This window comes from Marmota flaviventris (assembly GCF_047511675.1).
Source record: "Marmota flaviventris isolate mMarFla1 chromosome 5 unlocalized genomic scaffold, mMarFla1.hap1 SUPER_5_unloc_1, whole genome shotgun sequence".
Lineage (NCBI taxonomy): Eukaryota > Metazoa > Chordata > Mammalia > Rodentia > Sciuridae > Marmota > Marmota flaviventris.
The window spans coordinates 653,729-665,632 of record NW_027287679.1 but is presented as its reverse complement, the minus strand read 5'-3'; the positions used below and the strand labels follow the sequence as shown (position 1 = coordinate 665,632).

General features: G+C 46.3%; 1 long non-coding RNA gene across 1 annotated transcript; it reads right to left on the bottom strand.

The window, feature by feature from the left end:
• Window positions 1-1,014: 1,014 nt before the first annotated feature.
• Window positions 1,015-6,654, bottom strand: LOC139703601 (uncharacterized). The gene is made up of 3 exons (XR_011705789.1): window positions 6,523-6,654; window positions 4,673-5,135; window positions 1,015-2,882 (listed from the first exon to the last, which is right to left on the bottom strand). It is a non-coding gene; the product is annotated as an uncharacterized lncRNA (long non-coding RNA).
• Between the last annotated feature and the right edge of the window lie 5,250 nt (window positions 6,655-11,904).

Here is an 11,904-nt window from a genome sequence, read left to right as displayed (position 1 = left end):
GGCCTGCTGGAGGAGGTAGATCACTTTGTGTGGAGGGAATGAGCTAGAAGTGTCAGTCTTATCCCTGGCCCTTTCCTCTCTCTCTGTCTCCCTGCTCCCCATGCCATGATGAGATCAGCATCACTCTGCCCCTCTGCCCACCATGCCCAGAAACAATGGAGTCCACCAACATGGACTGGAATTTCTGGAACCATGAGCAGAATAAACCGTTCCTCCCTTTAAGTTGGTCATGTGAGGATTTTTGCCACTGGAATGAAAAGCTGAGCAACACAAACATGACCGGACCCTCCCAGTGTTCACTGCAGTCCCAGGTGGACACCAACAAGAGAAAATGGCCTGCATTCTGGGATCACCCATTTGCCTAGGAAAAATCTAGATGAAGAGAAAGTTGGACTTCCCTGCTGGCATCAGCATAGAGAGCCACCCAGAGACAGAGCCTGGAGTGAGGACTGGGTGTGGGGTAAGGAGCCGTTTTCCAGTTAAAGACCTTTGGCCCCCACTGCACACAAATACTGGTATCATTGAATCATAACTCTGTGTGGAACCCTCTTTCACTGGAAATCATCTATCCCTAGACTCAGGGGGCCTCCAGACTTGTTATCCCACCCATGTTGAGCAATGGTTCAGTGTGGGAAACCATTCTTGCACGTGATTGGGCACCTCCCGGATTGGGTGTGAGGCATTCTGGCCAAACTGTGTCGGAGCTATCCCCACCCTCTCCAGGTGCGAGAGCCTGTCTGTGTGGGGGTGTGACTGACCACTGATCCTGAGGCCAATCACTGACCCTGACCTTGGAATGCTGCCCCCCTCGACCTTCATTGGATGGAATTTTCCCCTGAATTTCTTGTTCCCCAATAAAAGGCCACTCCCTGGTGTGCTCTCTCTCTCTCTCTCTCTCTCTCTCTCTCTCTCTCTCTCTCTCCTGCTAGCCCTGAGTAAGCCTTGCTGCCCCACCGGGTGGTTCGAGGTGAGAGCCAGAGAGGTGAGAGCCATCTTGGACCTGGTCATAGAAAAAGGTAATTGAGTCTGTGTGTTTAATTTTGATCTCACTAGTTAACTTCTATGCCACGAACCTCTTTAATGAAACCAGCGTGCTGGTCGCCTGGTGGAGTTCAGTGTTCTTGGCATTGAAGGCAACACAGAACTTTCTAGAAATGTTCCTGTGATAATGAAAGCTATGTTCAGACTCCAGACCTCAAACAAGGAAGGTGCATTTCAACATCATTCCAACCAAAGAACCAGAGGGTGCTGAGGGTAGCCAGCTTCAGGAAAGTCCTGTCCCTGTGACAAGGTCACCCCACTTTCCGGGAGCAGCCTCAACACATTCACACTCTGCCCCAAAGAGCATAAGAGAGGTGCCCAGCAGGCAGTTTGGGTCCTCAGAGGCTGAAATGGTCATGAGAAATCGAAAAGACTGTGGCCACTTAGCTGGAGCTCAGCACATTCAGGAGGACACAGGCTCCTGTCATTGAATAGTCACACAGATGTGTTGTGAGTTAGGGAACAAACTGTGAGACCACAGACAAACCACAGAAGTAAAGCCCCGAGCCCAGCAGTCCTACCAGACCCTGACCAAAAATATGAGAGGGTCAGGCTGCCCTTGGGAGCTCGGTGTCCTTGTGTGCTGCTCCTGCGTACCCTCCTTGTGCCTGGCTCTGGTCCCACCTGCTCTGACCCCACTGCCTGCCCAAGGCAGCCCCCTCCCTAGTCTCCAGTGTCCTCCTCTTTGCAGAATGAACACTGCAGTGGAAAAACCCTGACATAACCAACTTAAAAAGGAGGAAAGATTCCTTCTGCTCATGGTTCTAGAGATCTCAGTCCATGTTGATGGACTCCATTGTTTCTGTGCAGGGTGGGCAGGAGGAGCAGAGCGATGCTGCTTCTTTCCAGGTGAGGTCAGAGCCTTTCATTGTGCTCTCCTTGAACTGTGTGTTCAGTGCTCTGTCACCTGTGGGAGTCCAAGGCGGGCTTAGAGAGGGGACCTCAACTGGGAGCCACCCCAGTGGTGGTCGCCCCTTGGTTCCTATTTTCAGAGACTGTTATATGTGGAGTCATCACAATCCTTGTGACAAGACATTCCAGTGTTTTTTCACTGGGTCATTGTACTTTCTTCCTTAGGTGAATTTTATGGGTACAGAAGTTCTCTCTTCCTACGATGGTCTGTGTCTGTCCTCAGGGGCTCTTCCAAGTCCTGGAAGTGGCTGGGGCCTGTCTCTCTAGTAGTTTGCTCTGCTAAGGAGCCACCAGGTTCAGCTGAAATAAGGGCTCTGTCTCCAGGTCTTGCTCAATCTGTTGCATTTGTGTTTCAGGTGATGCTGAGGAATCCCGGGCTGTCAAGAAGGCTCACTTGGTGCTTTGCAGCATCGGGTCCCACACGGGTCCCAGAAGGGACATGACTCTGAGAAAGAGCTGAGGGGCACAAGGGAGAAGCCCTCAGGGAGGACCACAGTGAGCACCGGGCCCTGGCAGGGGATGCCCTCCAGGGCTGGTTTGCTGGAACTCTGGTCCCAGTCCATGAGACACTTATTAAGCAGAGTACTCAATAATTATTGAGTTTGACTTTTGCCCTTTGTTTCTAACATGGTTTGTTTGCTGATGATTTGTAAGAAGCTGACGATAAACAGAATTTTCCCTTTCATCGTTACGTTGAGTGGTTAAGGACAGACAGGAGCTGATGGATGAAGAAGCTGGTGAAGTGCCCAGGTGTGCTGTGTTGTAGGAGGGGCGGTCCTGTTCTGATGGGTGGCTGGGCCTGGACTGCCCTTGTGCTCTGGGCTGTGGAGCTGCCATTAACAGGAGGTGCCGGCTCTGCCCACTCAGGGGCTCCCCAGCTGGGATGTGGACTGCAGCCTGTTCCTCATGCCATGGTCCTGGCTTCTAGGCTTTGGAGGACAGGAAAAAAAAAAAAAAAAAAAAAAAAAAAAACATGCTAGTGAGTAAGGATATCTGGGACCTTGAAAAACCCCATTGCAATCTTTATAAGGATTATTGGAAAATGTTGTGACTGTTTTAATAAATTATCCCTTCACCCTACAGGAGAACCTGAGCCATTCATTATGAACACTGCTCTAGAGAGATATACAACATGCCATAAAATTCACCCCATAGAATATACACCCCATGGTCACAGAGAGCCACAGAGTTGTGAAGCAATGGCACAATTTCAGATTTACATCTCATTTATTGGCATCTTTACTTGAATAATAGAAGTATGTATAATTTAATGGTATATTAAATATTGCATTAATGGTATTTTATTTTCATATTAGTATATTAAATATTTACCTGCATCCATTTTTCTTTTTTCTTTTGTTTCTGAGTGATTATAGCCATGTGGGTTTATATAGATTTATTGTATTTTTTTTATACTGGGGATTGAACTCAACGTGTGTAACCACTGAGCAACATCCCCAGCCAGCTTTTGAATTTTATTTACACACAGGGTCTCACTGAGTTGCTTAGGGCCTCGCTCAGTTGCTGAGGCTAGCTTTGAACTTGCAATCCTCTTGCCTCAGCCTCCCAAGCTGCTAGGATTACAGGTGTGCTCCACTGCATGTGACTATAGTGTCTATTTTAACATTTCAAGAAGTCAAAATGTTTTTAATGATTAATGAATTATACAGGAACCAGTATCTCCTTGTTATGAGAATTCAAACTGTGCTTTGTCCTGGAGCTGAATCGCCTCTGTTCAGCCCCCTCTTCAGCTCCCACAGATACCTGTGTACATGTGCTCATTGTCACAGTTAGAACAAGACAGCCGGCTGCGGCTCACCGTGTGCACGCTCTGCAGTGTGCAAAACAGCCATCAGATAAGACCCAGCGACACAGATCATGCTTTCCACAGCAGCAGTGCACAGCCCCACTGCCTCCGCAATTCTGTCAATTACTGTAAGCAGAAAACACTGGAATGTCTTGTCACAAGGATTGTAATGGCTCCACACATAACAGTCTCTGAAAATAGGAACCAAGGGGCGACCACCACCCCAGGCCAGCCTGCTGTAGCTGAGACGGGCAACCGAAAGGGCCCATGAGCCTTGGTGAAGGGAGCCCCTGAGGACACGGCAGTCACATCATGCCCGCTGCTCCAGGCAGAGACCACAGAGCACACCATGGTGCTAAGGAGAGACGGGTCATGGTCATTAAGCTGCCAGCACCTGCAGAGCTTGAACACCATGCCCACAAGTGATTAATGGCCACACCCTGACAAAGAGGGACATCTGACCTCCAGGCACAAGGGGAGTTCACCATGACTTGATCTCCGGGGACATTTGTAAACATCTCCTATATAAGCAAAATCTACTGTGGCTCCCTGCTTAGGATCACACCCCAGCCTCCTCAGAACACCAGCCTTCACACACAGGAGGTGGGGAGTGACCACACCTGGGAACCCTCACACACAGAGGGGAGTGCCCACACTCAGGAACCTTCACACACAGGAAGGAAGTGCCCACACCTAGGAGCTCTCCCACATGGGAGGGGAGTGCCCGCACCCAGGAACCCTCACATGTGGGAGGGGAGTGCCCACACCCGGGAACCCTCACACACTGGAGGGAGTGCTCATGCCTGGGAACCCACTGGTCTCCCTGAGCGTCGGGTCAGACACACTCCCTGTGGGTGTGCATCCTTTGCTGTCCTGAAATAACCTCTACCTTGGCCCTGCTGATTGACTCACCTGCAGTTCTGTGGCAAATGTCAAGAACTGGGGTGGCAGAGGTCTGGGCCTGGCCTGGGTCCCTTCCTTGGAGTCATGAACACAGTGTGTCCATTGCAGCTGCAGCTGCAGCTCACAGGACTGGCTCTGAGGGCTGCAATGATCCTAGGCATGTGGGAGTGTCACCTTGAGTTGTGAGGTTTTGCAGATGTGAGCCTTGACTGCTGAATCTCTGACCACACAGAGCCCAGGTGAGTTCTGAGAAGCCAGGGGAGGAGCAGGGCGAGGTGTGGACAGTGTGTCCTCCCTGCAGCTAACGACTTCCCACTGTGTCTCTAAAGGTCCTCTGTCAATAGAAGATATGATTCCAGTAGTGACCATGAAGAAACTCCAGGTAGATTCCAACAGTGAGACAGGACCCAAGGGAAAGGCATTCCTGGGAGTCACTGAAGTATATCTGCTCAGCTGGAGACAGAGCAAGGGGCTGTGAAATCAGAAAGAAAAAAGAAATGTGACTTTTCACCTTCAGCAGGTAATGGTGCAATAAAAGAACTGTGATGTCTATGGGCTTTGAGTGCTTGACTCCCAGCCATCTTGCTCTGCTGTCAAGGTGTCTTTCCCACAAGGTCAGCTGTCTCCTGAATCTGCCTCTGACATGCCTCAGCCCTGGGGTTGCCTGGTTTACGAGAATGGAGCACAAAGTCTTTGGGTGGGGTCTGGTGCTGACCTCCAGTGCAGGTGTCTGGGGTGGGGTCTGGTGCTGACCTCCAGTGCAGGTGTCTCATAGACCTGGATCTCTCGTGGCTTCCCAGACCCTGGATGTGGAGGGGATGCTGTGCCAGAGAGCTTGGGTGCAGAGTGGTAAGGAGCCCTCTTCTCTGCTGGACCTTAGGTCTTGCTCAGCAACCTCAGGGTTGTGTCCTGGCTGTTTACTCCTGGTGCACTGATGCCCTCGTGGTCAGGTTACCTGAAGAATCCCCTAAGTGTGGTGAGGTTGTAGCAAACTCAGCCACGTGCACAGCGAGCCCTGGATCTGGTGTGGCCCCCAGGTCCTGGAGAGTGTGCCAGAGCTGGAGCTTCTTAGCTGTGCTCACCTCAGACACATATTTCATAAGTTAGCCACTTTTTTTTAATGCTTATGTGTTTTGTTTTAGAATTTTCTCAAAGTTCAATGGAAGAGATACATAATTTCCCATTTCTAATCTTTTTTAAAAGTTTCTCCTTATATTTTGCTGCTATATTAATATTTTCATATAAAATCATAGTGGTTTTATATCATTATTTTATCAAATATTTTGTGTGGTAATTGAGCACTGGTGACAGGAATTCAGACACTCCTGTGTGTGTGTGTGTGTGTGTGTGTGTGTGTGTGTGTGTGTGGTTACCCTGTCCTTTTATTTGCACGTTGGTGACATACTGCACTAACTTCAACATCACATTTTTAGCATTTTTAGCATAAGCCTAAATTTAAAAATGAAACGAAACTCTGAGCTCAGGAGTAGGGTTTTGACCTCTTACCCGGGTGGTGGTGATCAGGCTCCTGAACTCCCAAATGGCTACCTGCAGCCTCTGGAAAGAATGTGGAGGCCCTAGAAGCAAAGGGCTGGCCCCCTGTGCTGGTGTGGGCAGCCTGTCTCCAGCGAGGGAGGCCGAGAATCTGGCAGGGCTCGGGATCCCAGAGCCAGTGACCTGTTAGGCCTGGAGGTATGAGGAAGTGCCTTCGCTGGACCCAGCTGACCGCGGCCCTGGGCTACAGGGGAGGTGACTTCCCCTAGAAGTCACCGAGCAGACAAGTGGCCCCTAGAAACAGGCGAGGGGCGGAGCTTCAGCGTTGCCCTCCCACCCAGTACAGCCGCTCCCCACACACTCACCTGGGCAGGGAGCAGGAGAGGAGCCCCAGCCTGCTGCATTCAGCCGGGCTGCTCTACAGGACGGCGCAGGGCAGCCTCGGCTCTCCGGTCACTCCAACACCGGGGGCGCGGCTCTCAGGCAGGAGAGCTGCCACCTGATGCGGCGTCCACGGGTTAAGGGGACCCAGGGCCCGAGCTGCGCTTCCCGGCAGATCTTCTCTCCCGGAGCCCGACCCACGGCGCCCTCTAGTGTCCTAGAGTGATATCGTCGTTCCAAGTTTCACTCCAGCTACTTTCTCTATTCGCACCTGGGAGACAAGGTCAAAACCAGGCCAGTGTAAGACTCAACAAACCATGCAGGTTATGTTCGCTAGCCATCCCGGCGACTGGGAAGCTGAGGCAGGAGGATTGCAAGTTGTGGCAAGACTCAACAACTTAAGTTAGACCCTGTCTCCAAATAAAAAGTAAAAATAGTTTGGGGATGTAGCTCAGTGGTGGTGTGTGCCCCCTCATTCTGCAGTGTCACAAAGGAAAATAAAAAGGATTTAAGAAAAAAAATGAGAAGCAATTCAATTAAATTAGCCCAGAGTTAGTAAATTAAAGAAGAAAAAATGCTTTATACTTTATCATGTCAAAAATTCATTACATACCCAAGAAAATTTGTAAATAACCATTAAACACATTGATATATTTAATATCATGGCTCTAAAAATGCAAAATTAAATCATTATATTATCCCATTCCACAAAAATAAACACAACTGAGTGCATGGGGTGACTGGCAGCATATAAAGTAGGTGGACTCTGACTTACTGCTGGCAGAAGGCAGCCACTTTGTAAGCAGATTTGCCATCCTGTTAGCATACAAAGTTAACATAAAATTTCTGAGTGTTGTATTGTTAGTGAATTGCCCAAAAGAATTACACAGAAATTCATAAATGAAAATACATAACAGGATTGTTCATCAAACAGCCTAAACATCTAATAGTAAGACAACAGATAGAATTTCAAAATCATTCTGCTTATGTCAGAGGACCCATAGGACAGAGTGCAGGTGACATGTCTCCTGGAGATGAAATTTTGTAAAAGAGAAATCTAGTGACACAAATAAGACAAGGGGTCCTGGGGGCCAAGGTTGATGGAATATTGACTGAAAACTGTCATAAATTATAGTTGATAAAAAATTTTAATCTTCATTTTGAATTCATGAAAGATATGAATATATCAATATGAATATGTATATTAGATAATTATAAATGCAATACATATGAAATATTTATTTATTAATTTATTTCACTACTCACCAAACTGCTTAATTGGATACATATTATTTTGTGTAATTTCCACCTTTACTTTAAAACAACGATCACAGTATTCTAAGATGAAATTACAAAAACTTTTACGAACTACTTTTCATAAAATTCTGCCCCTTTAAAGAGAATATTATTGGTCGAAAAAAGAGTTAAAATATGTAAAAAAAAAAAAAAAAAAAAAAAAGTTGAATACTCTTGCCTTCTGTCCTTAGTTACAGATGAAGTGATATTTCCCTAAGACACCGCCGCTTTTGGAGCGATGGGTTTCACATCGTGGATCTGGTCCTCCCGTAGGAAAGCCCTAGGTAACTGAGGTGGCAGAGGCCACGCAAGACTCACCTGGTGCAGGGAGGGTCTCAGTCCCCTTCGAGGGAGGAAGGAAGAAAGAAGAAAGAAATCGGTGGCCTCCGTGTGCAAACACCAGCAGTACAAATGTGTCAACTTCACAAAATATGATTAGTAGTGTTGTCACATTAAAAGACTGAATGAGGGTGAGGTGTCCAGAAATCTAGGAATGGGAAAAAGCGTAGGAGCGGTGTGCCAAGCTGATCTGAGCCTTGGTGAGCGCCTTCCCTTGGGCGGAGTCCTCGTGGGGGTCCTCCCCTGGGCGGAGTCCTGGTGGGCGCCCTCCCCTATGTGCTACCTGGAGAAGGGAAGGGGCAGCCAGGGCGCGTGCTGGTGTCGCTGTGCAGCGCAGAGAGGAGGTGGGTGGAGACGGAACCCTCCAGAGGGAGGCAGACGTCAGGGGACGCCTCAGGATGTCATCAGTGAGTCTGCAGGCTGTGTCCACTGGACACGTGGGCTAGCTCAGGGGAGGCAGTGAGCCCCCAGTCGGGTCACTAGGAATACAGGGTTCCCAGTTTACGGACCAGAAGGATAAAATCTCTTCGCGAGTGGCGGTGACATTCTGGTACCTCTTGCTGGCAGCCGCGCCACTCTGGCTGATTTGCCCCAGGCGCTGTGGGATGCACCCGGCTGGCTTCTGCCCGCGGTGGCTCAGCTTTGGGGCCGCTGGGTGTTTCCTTCCCCTCAAGCATGGATTTGCCCTGCTGCAGGGCAATTCGCCTACTGGTGCCTCCTGGAAATGTATCAGTGGAAAGGAGCTCAGAGCAAGGTTTGCGGGCCAGGGTTTCCTTGTCTCCCTACCGGTCACAGCTGCCTGTGAGGAAGGTGGCTGCTGCCACCGCGGGGAGGGACAGCACAGTAGTCATTGGCCTCACCTCTGGCGGCAGCCCAGCCAAGAGCAAGAGCTGTGCATCAGCGGGGCCTCCTGGGATCCAGAGAAGCAGCAGGGGGCGCTGGAGACCCGGTGCTTGAGGCTGAGGGTGGTACCAGGGCTACCTGGGAGGGCGCCCAGCTGCTGCTGGAACGGGGATATGCCAGTCACCAACACTGAGGCCACTGCTCAGGGTGCAGGGGAGTCTGGAGATGCCCCAGGGGATGCAGAGAGGGCGGCTGCTGAACCTCATGGGTGCAGAGAGGGAACCTTCAGGCCTTGACCAGCGCCGCAAAACTAGCTGGTTCCGGCAAGGGGTCAGGGGAGATTGGAAGAAAAAAGATTCAAAGACGCAAATCTTGAGGATTAACCTGGAGTTGGGTGGAGCCCTGCTCTCTGATGAAGAAGCAGGTCTGCAGAATTACACCAACAATCTTTATTATATATGTCTCATTAATAAGATTAAAGACTATGCCAACATTATTTTATTAATTCTTTTTTTATATTTTTTGAATTAGTTATACATGACAGTAGAATGCATTTATTCACTTTGATATATCATACATAGATGGGATATAATTTCTCATTTTTCCGAGTACATGTTGCATAATCGTATGTCTCATAGTTGCATAATCGTATGTGTCAAATATATACATAAGTAATAATGTCTGTTTCATTCTACTATCTTTCCTATCCCCACATCCCCTCCTTCCCTCCTATCACTTCCCTCTACCTAATCTAAGGTAACGCTATTCCTCTCTTAGTGCCCCCTCCCGCCTTATTGTGAATTAGCATCCGCATATTAGAGAAAAAATTTGGCCTTCAGTTTTGTGAGATTGGCTTATTTCGCTTAGCATGATATTCTCCAACTCCAACAATTTGCCAGTAAATTCCATAATTTTACTCTTCTTTAATTTAAGGACCAGGACAATGGGTAATATTCCATTGAGTATATATACCACATTTTCTTTATCCATTCATCTACTGAGGAACACTGAAGTTGGTTCCATAGTCTAGCAATTGTGAATTGAGCTGCTATAACATTGATGTGGCTGCATCACTATAGTATGCTAATTTTAAGTCCTTTGGGTATAAACCAAGAAGTGGGATAGCTGGGTCAAATGGTGGTTCCATTCCCAGTTTTTTGAGGAATCTCCATACTGCTTTCCATAGTGGTTGCACCAATTTGCAGTCCCACCAGCAATGTATGAGTGTAACTTTTTCACCACATCCTCACCATCATTTATTGTTGCCTATATTCTTGATAAATACTATTCTGACTGGAATGAGATGAAATCTTAGAGTAGTTTTGATTTGCATTTCTCTAATTGCTAGAGATGTTGAACACATTTTCATATATTTGTTGATCAATTGTATTTCTTCTGTGAAATTTCTGTTCATTTCGTTAACTCATTAATTAATTGGGTTATTTGTTTATTTTGGTGTTAAGTTTTTTGAGTTCTTTAAATATCCTAGAGATTAATGCTTTATCGGAGGTGCATGTGGTAAAGATTTTCTCCCAATCAGTAGGCTCTCTCCTCACTTTATTAGTTATTTTCTTTGCTGAGAAGAAGCTTTTTAATTTGAATCCATTCCATTTATTAATTTTTGATTTTACTTTTTCCTCTTTGGGAGTCTTGTTAAGGAAGTCAGATCGTAGGCTGATATAGTGAAGATTTGGGCCTATTTTTCTTCTATTAGTCACAGGGTCTCTGTTCTAGTGCCTAAGTCTTTAATCCACTTTGAGTTGATTTTTGTGCAAGGTGAGAGATAGAGGTTTAATTTCATTTTGCTACATATGGATTTCCAATTTTGCCAGCACCGTTTATTGAATAGACTGTCTTTTCTCTAGTGAATGCTTTTGGCACCTTTGTCAAGTATGACATATTTTATGTGAGTTTGTCTCTGAGTCTTCTATTCTGTACCATTAGTCTACAAATCTATTTTGGTGCCAAAACAATGCCATTTTTATTACTATAGCTCTGTAGTATAGTTTAAGGTTTGGTGTTGTGATGCCTTCTTCTTCACTTTTCTTGCTAAGGATTGCTTCAGCTATTCTGGGTCTCTTATTTTTCCAAATAAATTTCATGATTGCTTTTTCTATTTCTATGATGAATGTCATTGGGATTTTAATAGGAATTGCATTAAACCTGTATAACATTTTTTTATATTTTTGATAATATTAATTCTGCCTATCCAGGAGCATGAGAGATCTTTTCATCTTTTAAGGTGTTCTTCAATTTCTTTCATTAGTGTTCTGTAGTTTTCACTGTAGAGGTCTTTCACCTCTTTCATTAGAATGATTCCCAGGATTTTTATATTTCTTGAGGCTATTATAAATGGAGTAGTGTTCTTAATTTCTCTTTTGGTGGATTCATTGCTCATGTATAGAAATGCATTTGATTTATGGGTGTTGATTTTATATCCTGCTACTTTGCTGGATTTGTTTATTAGTTCTAGAAGTTTTCTGGTAGAATTCTTTTGATATTCTAGATATAGAATCATGTCATCAGCAAATAGTGATAGTTTGAGTTCTTCTTTACATACTTGTATCCCTTTAATTTCTTTCTTTTGTCTAATTGCTCTGGCTAGAGTTTGAAGGATGATATTGAATAGAAGTGGTAAAAGAGGACATCCTTGTCTTGTCCCAGTTTTTAGCAGGAATGCTTTCAAATTTTCTTCATTTAGAATGATGCTGGGCTAATTATATCCTTGGGCTTAGCATATATAGCCTTTACAATGTTGACATATGTTCCTACTATCCCTAGTTTTTCTAGTGTTTTGAACATGAAGGTGTGCTATATTTCATCAAATGCTTTTTCTGCATCTATTGAGATGATTATGATTCTTGTTTTTAAGTCTATTAACATGATAT